Below are 13443 nucleotides of genomic sequence, written 5' to 3' on the forward strand. Positions count from 1 at the left end.
ACCGATATAAGAGTAGCTTCCCCAGGAAAAAACTCATTACGTTGCTGCGCTAGTCAAGTTTGTCATTCGTCTCACAAGGTCCTTTAAGAACTCAATCTTGATCCCAGGGCTGGGTTTATCTGGGCGTTCCAGTTCATTTTCCGTTTCAAAAACGCAAAGCAATAACCATATTAACGTTGATATTTATCTTGTTTATCCCTGACTCTCCCTGTTACGCTGAGTTCAGGGGGACGGCGCGGGGGGGAAAGAGGGGATGGAGAAGGGGGGAGGAGGAAGGGGCCGCGATGAAGACCTTACGGATTGGACACCGGGAGGAAACCTGCAGAAGGCAGCGATTTCAGGGAAGAAAGGAAAATGCGAAGTGACGCAAGGAGGAGGAAAGGGGCGGAGGAAAGGAGCAGGAGGGAGAGCGCGGGCAGCGCTGGACGCGGAGCCCCAGGGTAGGCGGGGCAGGGGGCGCGGGGTGCCCCCGGGCTCGGGACTCAGGCTCCCTGAGCGACGGAAGCAGGGCGGGGAGAGAGACGTAGGGGAGACAGTAAATACTGGGAGAGGAGAAGAGGCGAGGGACAAGCGCGGGACTTGTGAAGGCGGTCTCCCCGACTGAGGACGACCGCAGCCACCGCGAGCCGAGGGGCCTGCCAGGGCTCGGTTCCCCGAGAGGGGCCGCGGAGGGGCGGGGCGGCGGGCGTGAGGCCAATGGGAGAACGAACCGGGGAGGACCGGGGCGGGGCGGCGGGCGTGAGGCCAACGGGAGGATGAGTCGGTGCGGGGGCGGGCCACCAGGCAGCTCGAGGGCCAATGGGAGGGGAGCAGGGGCAGGTCTCTGGGCGACTCTAGGCCAATGGGAACCCGAGCCAGGGGCGAAGGCGGAGCGCCGGGCGGCGTAAGGGCCAATGGGAGGCTGAGCCGGGGAGCGCGGGCGCCCGTCCGGCCCAGCGCCGGGGGAGAGGGACCCGGGAGGCGGTGGGGGCGGGGGGCGGGGGGCGGGGCTGACAACCTGTCAAATCCACTTTGGGACGAACTAGGTCACGCGCCTCCCGGAGCCAGGGCACCCCCGCCCCGCGAGGTCCGGCTGCTTCCTCTTCCTGCCGGCGATGGGGGCGGGGCGGGCGGCTGGGACACCTGCCTCCCCGGCCCCACGGCCGCTCGCCGCTCCCTGACGGCCGGGCCCACCGCGGCTGCGCAGTTGTAAATGTGTTGTCTCCCGAGCGGCCCTTCAAAGTTGAGAACTCCCACAGCCCCGGCCCTCCTCTTGCCGCTGGATCGAGGGGCAGTGGGCGCGTCCCCGCAGGCCCGCGTTTGCGGAAGCGGGACGGCCGCGCACTACTTGGCGCGGAAGGACCCGAGGGCGGCGGAGGGATCCCGCGCTCGCCGACCCACGGCAGTCTGGGCCCCACGGCGTACGGCTGGCAGCTGGGCCGCGGCGAAGCGTGGGCGGTTACCCGTCCGGCCCCGACGGGGCCCGCCGAGTAGAGCTGGGGCGGCAGCCCTGACGCGCCGCGGCCCTTGGTCCCCGTCACCTGTTTCCACCGGGACGGGACCCGGCCTCCCTCGCCGGGAGGCGGGCAGGCCGAGGAGGGCGCTTTGTGTCCCGGCGGCGGGACGGGTGGCGAGGGACGCGCTGTTCCCCCGTCCCTGCCCTGTTCGTCGTTTAGACACTGCTCCTGGCTTAAGCTGGGCACGTAGTTGTCGGATTGTTTCCAGGCGAATGAAATGAAATAAAAGCCTCAATTAGAAGTCAGCATTCATCCAGGTCCGGGGGTTATAAATTTGCTCCAGCATCATCATGTAGGATTTATGCCCGTGTATTTCTCCTGCTTAGACCATAAGTCCACTTCTCTTCAATATGGATCCACAGTAGAGCCGTATCCGTCTTTTTCAGGTTTTCAAAATGGATCTTGATGCACAATCTGTTTAAGCAATACTTATGTTAATGTATTGATTCCCTTCATTATATTCCTCGATGCAAGTTTGTTTAGGATTTTTGCATTGAATGGACAGTAAATGCAATGCTTTGTTTAATTTTTACTACTTGGCCATTCAAATTATGTTAATTTCCCCCCAGAACAAGATGATGCATTGTTTTAAGTAACAATGACCAACTCCTCTACTCTTTTACCAAATTGTATATAAGCTAAGGGTAAAATGTAGATTAAAAACGTTGAAATTTGAACAATAAATTTAAATTTTTGACATAGCAACTATTTGAAGTGTTTCTTTGCAATACTACTGTGAAATGGAACAAAGAAAAAACAATTCCTTTTCATTCACATAACATTTCTTTAAGCAAATATTTCTTGAATATATTCAAGCACTGTGCTTGAACATTTGCATGTTTTTATACGCGAAGCATTGTGCTCAAACATTTTTATGACTTTACCAAATGCATATTTCATCAGTAAAAGAATTTTTTTTCCTTTTAAAGTTCAGCCTTTAATTAAATACATGTTAGCTACCACACTGGGAAGAAAACAATATACTATGTCATCTATGTACAGAATTACAGATGTACATTTTTTACATTTACCAGAAACATGGTCATCAAGAAAGAAAACTATGGAGAAAGTAAAAAAAAAAAAAAAAAAAGTAAAATGTCCTTTAAGTTCAACATAGGAGCTTAATCATTAATTAGCTTGAAGAACTACAGTATTTATAATTCTATAATATAGGATTATCAATAAAAGGTTGGGAAAGAGATGTCCAACCTTTTTTTTACCCAACCTTTTTTATAAAAATTAAAATCTGGGAATTCCCTGGCAGTCCAGTGATTAGGACTCAGTGCTTTCACTGTAGGGCCCCGGGTTCCATCCCCTGTCCTGGAAACAAAGATCCTGCAAGATGCGCAGTGGGGCAAAAAAAAAAAAAAAATTAAAATCTAAGAAAACAATAAAAAGATCTCTTTTAGGTTTCATTATAGCTCATACCTGATTGCCAGTTAATTTCCCAAAAGGGATAGTTTTTCTCTGTTTTGACCAATTGGCAACCCAACAGAGTTAGAAGCTCTTAGCCCACATTGGGGATACTTTTTAAAAAGTAGTATCTTTTCTTACTTCGAAAGTTTTTTTAATTAATTGCGACTGAAAAGTGGGGTTTTTTTGGGGGGGTCATATTTTTTAATGTTAATACTCTCTAGTAAGACAATAAAAGCATGTGTTTTTCTTCAACAAATGAACCACAAGATTGTCTATTGAAAATCAACACTGAAAACGTGAGAATGAATTGTATACCCTTATACAAAACTTGCAGGCTGGAATTTAGCCACTAGAACTAGATATATTATATCACATTAATGAGTAAAACTAGAGATTTTTAAGTTTAAACAAGTGCAATACTAAAACAATCATCTTGCTGCTTTGGGGTATATTTTCAGTCCTTTAACAAAGGGTTAAAAACAGCATTTCTTTAAATGAGTGTTTTGATATGATGTGTCACATCTTTTTTTTTAACTTCTAATTTCATAAGAAAGCTAATTCCTTCCATTTCTCTCCTCAAATATGAAAATTAGAAACATGCTGCCTTAATTATTTCTTCTTTTATATCCCTTATTAGCAAATTCTTTTGGAATAGAGTGGGGATATTAATTACCTTTATACATGGAGTTACTGTTTTGCGTAAACACTACATGCATAATTCCCTCCTGTAAGGAGGATTTTATAATTCCCTACCCAAATGTCTGGGCACAGTTTTATTTCTCAGTTGGTAGTACATTTCTTGTACTAGAAGGAAAGAGTAGGCAACCTCTTTACTTCTTTTGGGGAGGAGGGTGGGGGGCTTTACCACAGTGTAAAGACATCCTCAGGGTAGCTCAGCCTAGGCTGTGTGGTTGGAAATTCAGCTTGGACCAAAAGAGGTGACAGATTCTGTGAGTGTGAAGCAAACGCCTTGAGTTTAAGGTTGCAAACCAGTGGTCTGCAGAGGTGTTTTGTTTGCCTCTCACAATGTTTAGAAATTTTAAAATTAGTTTCCAAGATTTAAAAAATGGGAGACTTCAGATAAATATACAGAATTGTAGCTTCTCTTGAAAATTAGACAAATATGGCTCATTTCTTGCCTGGTTACATGCTGCTCTAGCTGACTAGCTGCTGCCCCCTTTAGACGGGGTGTACACGCTATACGTTGGGCTCAGTGCAATCATTCATTTTAACCACCTGGCCACTGGAGGAATGAGTATTTGGAATACCTGCTCTAGGTTATATAAAATTGTGAAAGTCTTCACCACAGAGAGAAGTTAGACTTAGGAAGAAGAGATGATCTTAGATTTTTGTTCTAAGTAAATATAATGAGCTCAGAAATGAGAAGCTAGTGGAATTATATGTGGCAACTGGCTGCATCCCATTATTCCGCTTATTGGTCCCCTGGCACAGGGAAAGCTCAGGTTGTATCAAGTTAAGTTTTTAATTAAAAATGGAAATAATGTTTTTTGTGCTGTACTTTCCACTTACAAAGTCACTGCCTTGGTTCCAATGAATTTCACTGGAAGTCTTGGCTAGTAGAACCTAGGAATAGCAGTCAACTGTGAAAGATTGTGCAAGAAGGGATTCCCCCAAAGGCTACAGAATAACAAGAATGATAATGACAACAATGTCTTGACATTACTGAGCAATGACCATGTGCTGGACATCGTTCTAAGTGCTTTACCTAAATTATGTCTTGTTATTATATTTTATTTTAGTTTTGGCCATGCCATGCAGCTTGCGGGATCTTAGTTCCCCAACCAGGGATTGAACCGCACCCTTGGCAGTGAAAACGCAGAGCCCTAGCCACGGGACCACCAGGGAATCCCTCGTTATTATATTTTAGTTTCCTATTTGCTACCTCATCTTTCTTTTCTTCTTGAAGCTGCCTTGAACCCTCTAAGATGCAGGCATGAGGTGAATGCTCTCATTTACTATAGCATAGGATGGCACTAACCTTTGCCTATATTACTGGTCCTAAAAGTACCCAGATGTCCTTTCTTTTCTGCCTTTCCCTGGCTGTACCCCAACCTTGTCCTCTCTTGGGCCTTTTCCTGCCATGGTCTTTGTGTCTCCCTATTGGAATCAGACTTCTCACCTCAGCAAGAAATATTCCCTTTCTAGGGCAGAGAAGAGGGAGAGTCAGCCAAGACTGGGGCAACAAGTGTGATAGGAATAAAGAGAGGAGTAAGCTGGCCAGCACTAAGGACAGATAAAGGGAGATAGACACACAACAGCCACCACCCACACTCTCCAACCAGGACAGCATCATCATCAAAACCAACAACAAACCCAGTAAGAACAGCAGCACACTAGAAAAGGCGCCAAGTTTGTGTTCAGACGGATTACGTGTTTGATGATTGTTGGGAGTGTGAAGCAGACCAACTCAGCAGAGTTACATTTAGTAGAGTCCAGATACGACAACGGGGGAAAGTTTAAATAAAATTGTACTTTCATAGAATGTTTATGAAAGTTTTAATAAGATGGCTCAATACCATATCAGATGAAGAAAAAGCCAAAAAAAATTATATACAAAAACATATTTAGGGGAATTCCCTGGCGGTCCAGTGGTTAGGACTTGGCGCTTTCACTGCCATGGGCCTGGGTTCAATCCCTGGTTGGGGAGCTAAGATCCTGCAAGCTGTGAGGTGCTGCAAAAAAACAAAACAAACAAACAAAAAAACCCCAGAATCACACACACACACACACACACACACACACACACACACACACACAACATATTTAGGAGTTAAAATACTGTCTCAGATTTTTAATCGATTAAAGTATTCTATAAATATATTTAAAAGGCTAGAAGAAAATATGGCAAAATAGTAGTGGTTCTGGATTTCTAAAAATTTTCTAGTGATCATAAAGTACTTATATAAACAAAAGAAGATAAAATAATTAAGAACCAGGGGAAAAATTAAAAATCAAGCTGAGGGACTTCCCTGGTGGTCCAGTAGGTAAGACTCCGAGCTCCCAATGCAGGCGGCCCAGGTTTGATCCCCGGTCAGGGAACTAGATCCTGCATGCATAACACAACTAAGAAGCCTGCATGCCTCAACTAAAGACCCCACGTGCCACAACAAAGACCTGGTGCAGCCAAAATAAATATATAAAATCATAAATAAGTAAATATTTTAAAAAATCAAGCTGAGAATGTACCTACTGAGTTTTAGTTCCATGAGAGAGACTAAAAACTTATACTACCTTTATAGATGTTACCATCTCCAGATTTCAAAAATGTTTTCCAATGGTCTCAAGGGGACTGGGCGAGAGGACAGATGGCTGAGCAGAGCCTACTCCCAAGGGCTGGAAAAGAAACTCGAAGTATATGTCCTACTGATGCCACATCTGTGATACCAGCTTTGGCATATAATATTTTCCCCTGCTGGAGCTCTTAAAGCCTGTTGGCCCCCACTTCCTTCTAAGAAGGACGAGTGTATGATCTAGAGCATCTGAGAAGTTATGTCAGCTTGCTAGGGCTGCCATAACGAAGCACTGACCACAGGCTGAGGGGCTTAAACAGCAGACATTTATTTTCTCACAATTCTGGAGGCTGGAAGTCTGATCAAGGCATCCGCAGGGTTTGTTTCATCAATGGTCTCTCTCACTGGCTTGTGGGGGACCGCTTTCTTGATGTGTCCTCTCGTTCCTCTGTGTCTCTGTCTGAAGCTCTTCTTATAAGGACACCACTCAGATTGGATTAGGACCCACCTTAATGACCTCATTCTAACTTCATTACCTCCTTAAAGGCCTATCTTCAAAACCAGTCACATTCTGAGGCCCTGGAGGTTAGACTTGAACATGAGTGTTGGGGTGACCCAACGCAGCCCGTAACAGAAGATGTGGGGTAGTTTGGAGGAGGTGGCAGTACTTACTGAGACCCTTGGATGATTACCCTTGAATCAGAAGGATGGATAGGAGGTTGCTTGGGTACTAGTAAGACAAGTGGTGGGACCAGAAAGGGGGACAGCCTTCAAAAGGAAAGAAGGAAGCTGTGTTTTCAGAAACTTTTGGCCAGCTGGCTCTATGTAAATTTTGTAAGATGGAAGAAAACCATTTTAAGGCCTGCCTCTTGACAGGACTTTCCAACAGTGTCATGAAAACTGACTTAGAAGATTATTAGAACTGCGGAAGGTAAGACAATAGCAGATCTGCTGCATACCCTAAATGATCTTCTTCATACTTCCTTTTATTTAATGTGTAGGAATTGCATCATGTCTACCTGGGGGATCTACTAGAAAGTAAACGTACACCACCGGCCAACAACCGCACTTGAAGAACTCACATCTATGTGAGTGAACGCAAAGCACGGCCATGTGTCCTGGCACGTTTCCCGCGTTGCCTACAGTGAAAGATGAAGCTTGAGTCTCAAGAAGGTAAAAGAAAAAATGAGGACAAGTATGGGCTTCCCTGGTGGCGCAGTGGTTGGGAGTCCACCTGCTGATGCAGGGGACGCGGGTTCGTGTCCTGGTCTGGGAGGATCCCACATGCCGTGGAGCGGCTGGGCCCGTGAGCCATGGCCGCTGAGCCTGCGCGTCCGGAGCCTGTGCTCCGCAGGGGGAGAGGCCACAGCAGTGAGAGGCCTGCATACTGAAAAAAATAAAAAAAATGAGGACACGTATAGCAATGACAAACAACAACAACAAGACAAATTCCAACCTGACTTGGCCTTTTTTGCAGTCAAAGAATTTTGAATTTGAACCAAAAAATTCTCCATTTCATTTTGTAGCAGCCTCCAGTTCCTTTTGGAAAAGGTAAGGGTACATATAATGAATAAATAATATCACCATTTTTTGCCTCAGTAGAAAAAACCTGCATGTGCAAGCAACAATCTCTTCCTATTTCAATATTAAATTGCTTAGTTGGACTAAAGCAAACCTCTCAAAAAAACAAACAAAAAAACTGCTTGACATCCATATCAGTTTGTATAAACTCAGAGGAAATCAATCAGCATAAGCAAATGACACTGGGTCAACTGTGACCTTCTCTTCTACGGTACTTCTTTTGATTTAGGCCTCATAGGAATTATATTTTGTGGAAGCCCTGAGGCACAGAAAGCTTAAATGGTGCTATGGACTAATTACTTCTATCCAAATTCATACGCTGAAGCCCTAGCCTCCAGTGTAACTGCATCTGGAAATAGGGCCTTTGGGAAGTAACTAAGGTGAAATGAGGTCATAGGGTAGACCCCTGATCCGATAGGATTAGTGTCCTTATAAGAAGAGACACCTGAGAGCTTGCGCTCTTCCTGCCATCTGAGGACACAGCAAGGAGGCAGCCTTCTGAAAGCCAGGACCCAGAAAACCAGAAACTGGATCAGCTGGCACCTTGATCTTGGACTTCCCAGACTCCACAGCCCTGAGAAAATAAATGTTGTTTAGGCGAGCCAGTCTGCTGTAAGGCAGCCCATGCCGACTGATATAAATGACCTGTCTAAACACTCGGCTCTCTCCTTTCCAACCTCCGAATCTGCACCTTAATTACCTCTTCATTACCTTCTTTTCTGAAGAAATTACGCCCAATCCACCCTGGGGATAATAAGTCCCCTCTTTTTTGTTGGGGCACTTTTTAAAAAGCATTTATCCCAATCTGCATTTACTGTGTTTACTCATGGACTTGACGTTCACTGGCACTAGCACGGAGAATTCACGACACAGGGACCACCACCACCTGCCGCCCCGCCCTTGCCCTCTGTCCTGTCCCCACTGCAAAGCAGAAGGCCTGCAGGCAGCGGGCAGTAAGGTAAAGGCTCTGTTTTACTACAGCTGTGACCGTTTTGGTGAAAAAAGGGCCTGAGGACTTTTTTAGTTTTCCTGTCACAATGAAGGACATTTACGAAGTGAGGACAGTAGCAAATTTTTTTTTTCTTTTAGGCCGAGCCATGCCATGGGGGATCGCTGTTCCTCGACCAGGGATCCGAACATGCCCCCCTGCAAATGGAAGCCCAGAGTCCCAACCACTGGACCGCCAGGGAAGTCCCAGTAGCAAATATTTTAAAACGTAGGCTCTATTGAACTGGTTCTCTATTTCATTCAAAATAAGCTTGGGACTTCCCTGGTGGTTAAGACTCCGCATTTCCACGGCAGGGGGCACCAGGTTTGATCCCTGGTCGGGGAACTAAGATCCCACATGCCACGGCTCAGCCAAAAATAAATATTAAATTAAAAAAAAGGAGAAGCCTTTAAAGAAAGAATAGGCTCAGCCTGGGTAGGAAGGAGAATCTGCTCAAAATGTGCTCGCAGGTTAATGAATAGATGATGATGGTGAACAAGCACGCATAGGACGCCTCACCTGTTCATTATGAAAAGGGTTCAGGGCTTATATCCCGGAAATCTGTTCTCCAGTTTCGATTCGGCTGTAACTAGTTGTGTGACCTTGGGCTCATCACTCACCACTTTCCACACTTGGGTTTTCTCTTTAGGAAGGGGAGGTTCCACCAGGCCCTGCCCTGCACACTTCTCAGGGGTGAGGTGAGCGTGGGGTTGCTAAAACAAGATCACAGGGGTTTTCTGGCTGCGATGGGTCTCTGTTGCTGCGCGCTGGCTTTCTCTAGTTGTGGCGAGCGGGGGCTTCTCTTCGTTGCAGTCCGCGGGCTTCTTACTGTGGTGGCTTCTCTTGTTGTGGAGCACGGGCTCTAGGAGCACAGGCTTCAGTAGTTGTGGCACGTGGGCTTCAGGAGTTGTGGCTTGCAGGCTCTAGAGTACAGGCTCGGTAGTTGTGGCTCACGGGCTTAGTTGCTCCGCGGCATGTGGGATCTTCCCGGACCAGGGCTCGAACCCGTGTCCCCTACATTAGTAGGTGGATTCTTAACCACTGAGCCACCAGGGAAGTCCTGATCAAAGGGTTTTAAAATCTTATAACAATTAAATCCAGATGAATTGAAAGTCTATGTCAGTATGAGCCCCCACGGAAATCTCAACCTTGTTATCTGGGTCCCAGAGAACTGGGCACAAATGTGCCTTTGGATGACAGATGGGTGAGATCCTGTCATCCTTCGTGGTGCGTTTTGTGGCTGCGCCCAGGTCACCCCGTGGCAAAACTGACTTATCTGTGTGTGTGGGGTGTGTGTGTGTGTTTAGCCATGACTGGCTTCACTCACAATTATTATGTAGGCAGAGGTGGCTCTTACGACCCCAAGGTGCCAAAAGGTGTTCTTTCGCCTCCTCGGAGAGTGAAGAGGTGGCCAGTAGACACCTCCTTCTCCATGGCTGCTGACCCTACACTCACTTCAGAATCTGCTCCCCTAAGGAACTCCCCCAACAGAAAACTAATAAAGGTGTTTGCCCATGAAGAAGTCACTGTGCAAAAGTAACGACAGCCTGGTTCTGAGGCCAAGTCTGGCCACACCTTCAACACAACCACAGGAGAGTCAGCGGAAGGGGAGGGGGAGGCTCCTTCCAACCCGGATCAGTGACCTAACTGTACAGCTAACACACGATGGACAGGCCAGCGTTTTCCCAAATAGAAGTGAATTCTGGTCTCCATGACCAAGCCCCAGAACTTGCTAGATTTCTTCTTGCTGTCTGTCTGAGAGGTTAATTAGTTTCAGCTGAGTCCTAGCATTCTCTGGCCAATGTACCTGGCAATCTCCACAGTCAATTCCACACCTATTGCAAAGAGTATTTTTTTTTTCAAGGGATGGCGTAATGTTTTCGGAAAGCCAACCGAGGATAGAGGCCACAGTGGTCCAAGTTGGGAATTTAATTATATAAGTGTGTAACTCAGCACTTTCTACTTTTCCTAACATGAAAATCCTCAAAATGAGAGAGAAGAAAAAAAAAGGGGAGGCAGGCAGGGAGGGAGAGAGGGAGGGAGGGAAGGAGGGAGTTCAAGTGCTAAACATTAGAACCGTCTGCTTTCTTGAGTCCCTACGTACCGATACCCCTCCAGTTCTAGCACGGGCCCATCTTTGTCTCTCTCTGTCTCCCATGACAATTTTGTAACTTAATGTTTGCCAAATGCCCGACCTACTTTCAAACAATATTCAGAACAGCCGTTTTCACTTAGCACCTGTAAGCACTGAATTCTTAGGTCTACCTTTCTGATTTAACCTTCTCAGCACCTCCCAGTCTGCAATTCCAACATTTACTGGGCTCTTCTACCTGGAAATGCCACCAACTCCTTGGACTCACTGAGCCCAGAAGAACTGTCTGTTTCCTCCCCAACCAACATGTCCTGTGTTCCCAATTTCTGTCCGTGACTGGACTTCTGACACTTCCATTTCAGCTAGGCTCTCGCCAGGGGCGTCTCAACTCAGCTGCATGTTGGATGGCATGGGGGGAAACCTTACTTTAAAAATGTATGTGTAGGGCTTCCCTGGTGGTGCAGTGGTTAAGAATCCTCCTACCAGTACGGGGGACACAGGTTCGAGCCCTGGTCCGGGAAGATCCCACAAGCCGCGGAGCAAGTAAGCCCATGAGCCACAACTACTGAGCCCGTGCGCCACAACCACTGAAGCCTGTGCACCTACAGCCCGTGCTCCGCAACAAGAGAAGCCACCGCAGTGAGAAGCCCACGCACCGCAACGAAGAGCAGCCCTGCTTGCTGCAACTAGAGTAAGCCCGTGTGCAGCAACGAAGACCCAACGCAGCCAAAATAAATAAAATAAAATAAATTTATTTTAAAAAAATGTATGTGTGAAATAGATAGCTAGTGGGAAGCTGCTGTAGAGCACCGGGAGCTCAGCTCGGTGCTGTGTGATAACCTAGAAGGGCAGGATGGGTGGGGGGTTGGTCCAAGAGGGAGGGGATATAGGTATACGTGTAGCTGATTCACTTCGTTGTACAGCAGAAACTAACACAATACTGTAAAGCAACTATACCCCAATTAAAAAAAAAAAAAAACGGTTACTTCAAAAAAAAAATGCATGAGCCTCATCCAAGATCAGTTATATTGGAATCTCTAGCAGTGAGATCCAGCCATCAGCATTTTAAAAAGTTCCCCAGGTGATCCAAGCACGCAGCCCAGGTTGAGAACTGCCTGTCCGGGCCTTGGGGCCATGTCTGACTCACTCTGCCCCTTGCAACCAAACTGCTGCAAGTCCAGTCTATGACTTACTCCCAGAGTGCCTCCAGATTTTTCTCCTACTTTCTTGTCCCAGTAGTATCCCTTTAGTTTAAATCATTAAAGCACCTCTTGTTTTCTCCACTCGACTCATGCCAGGCAAATTCTCCCAAATACGGTTCTGATCATATCAGCCCTCATTTCAGAAACCTTCCAGCTGCTGTGTGCCTTGATCAAGCTTATACCCATGACTCCCTTTAAGGAATGCTTTATGGTGACCAAAACAAACTGCTTGCCCTTCCCTGGACGTGCTGCCAAGTTTCCTGCCTCTGCTCACGCAGTTTCTGTTCCCTGAAACACTGTTCCTTCCACTCGGCACGTCTGCATCCTATGTATTCATCAAGAGCCTTCCCTGATCTTTCCAGCTAGGAGTGATCTTTTTTCTCCTCTGACTTTTCTTCCAATTTAATATGTCCTGCCAGAGGACCACTGCAAGGAACACAGTTTTGCCAATTAATGAATTACCTTTCTGCCTTTACTTTCATAGTCAAAGCTAATTACTTGCTTTCCCAGGACAATGTTACTAAAAATTGAGTATACATAAGTGTCACCTAGGAAATTTGTTAAAATGCATATTCCTAGGCGAATATCCAGAGATTCTCAAAGGTTGAGAACTGACGCTCTAGCAGAAACAAACACAGACCTTCACGTGGTGTTCCTGACAATCATATGCGGGCATTATTGAAGTAGGAGGTCTTTCTAATTTCATGTCAGTCGGATGCATGAATACACTGACTTCTTGCAATTTCATATATAAATCCAAGCACAGCCTACAGTAGCACATTGTTACCATTCCTAAAAACTGTATATTTTCTTACACCAGGGATTGAAAACTCACATGACTATAATAAGGACCGGCAGTTTGAGTTAATGAGTGAAGTAGGCCAAATTCGGCCTCTGTGTTGGGGGAATCGCAGGAAGGGGCAGGAACTACCATGGACTCATGAGGGTCTCTGCTGCTCACCTCTGGGTAGTTATTTCCATTTTAGAATGTGGAACAAGCAGTGCCTGGTCTTTCAGTTTTCCCATCAAGCTGGAAATCCAGACTTTTATGTGATATTTCCAGGTTTTGTGTTTAAAACCCTGGGAGGTTTGATATAGCCTTTGCAATTCTGACTTAAAACAACAATAATTGAAGTATAAACAGATGTAAGTCTTTGTTTTGCTGCAGAAATGGCATGCAACATTATCTTATCTATAAATTGACAGATGCAATCTACAAAAATGAAGTGACAAGCTTATTTGAGAATTTCATAAATCATTACTTCTTTTAGAGATGGGTCCACCTTCTCACTTTACAGAAGCAAAAACTGAGATCCAGGAAAATTAAGTGAGTTATATGATTTTTCAAATAGGAAACTAAACAAACACTTTGTTGAGAGGCAGTGTTGTCCACAGAATGGATTTGGAAATCAGAGTG

The 13443-nt window shown here is 46.1% G+C and overlaps 1 protein-coding gene and 1 long non-coding RNA gene across 2 annotated transcripts in view; one reads left to right on the forward strand and one right to left on the reverse strand.

Annotated features, from left to right (window-relative positions):
• Positions 1-300: 300 nt before the first annotated feature.
• On the forward strand, positions 301-10755 carry LOC141279600 (uncharacterized). Its single transcript, XR_012334155.1, has 3 exons — positions 301-440; positions 7165-7336; positions 8834-10755. It is a non-coding gene; the product is annotated as an uncharacterized lncRNA (long non-coding RNA).
• XRCC2 (X-ray repair cross complementing 2) overlaps positions 435-13443 on the reverse strand; it is a 164938-nt gene continuing 151929 nt past the window's right edge. The window contains exon 6 of the mRNA XM_019930301.3: positions 435-1910. The gene's annotated coding sequence lies outside the window, so the exon portion shown is untranslated. The remainder of the gene's footprint in view (positions 1911-13443) is intronic.

This window comes from Tursiops truncatus, chromosome 9 (genome assembly GCF_011762595.2).
Source record: "Tursiops truncatus isolate mTurTru1 chromosome 9, mTurTru1.mat.Y, whole genome shotgun sequence".
NCBI classification, from domain to species: Eukaryota; Metazoa; Chordata; class Mammalia; order Artiodactyla; family Delphinidae; genus Tursiops; species Tursiops truncatus.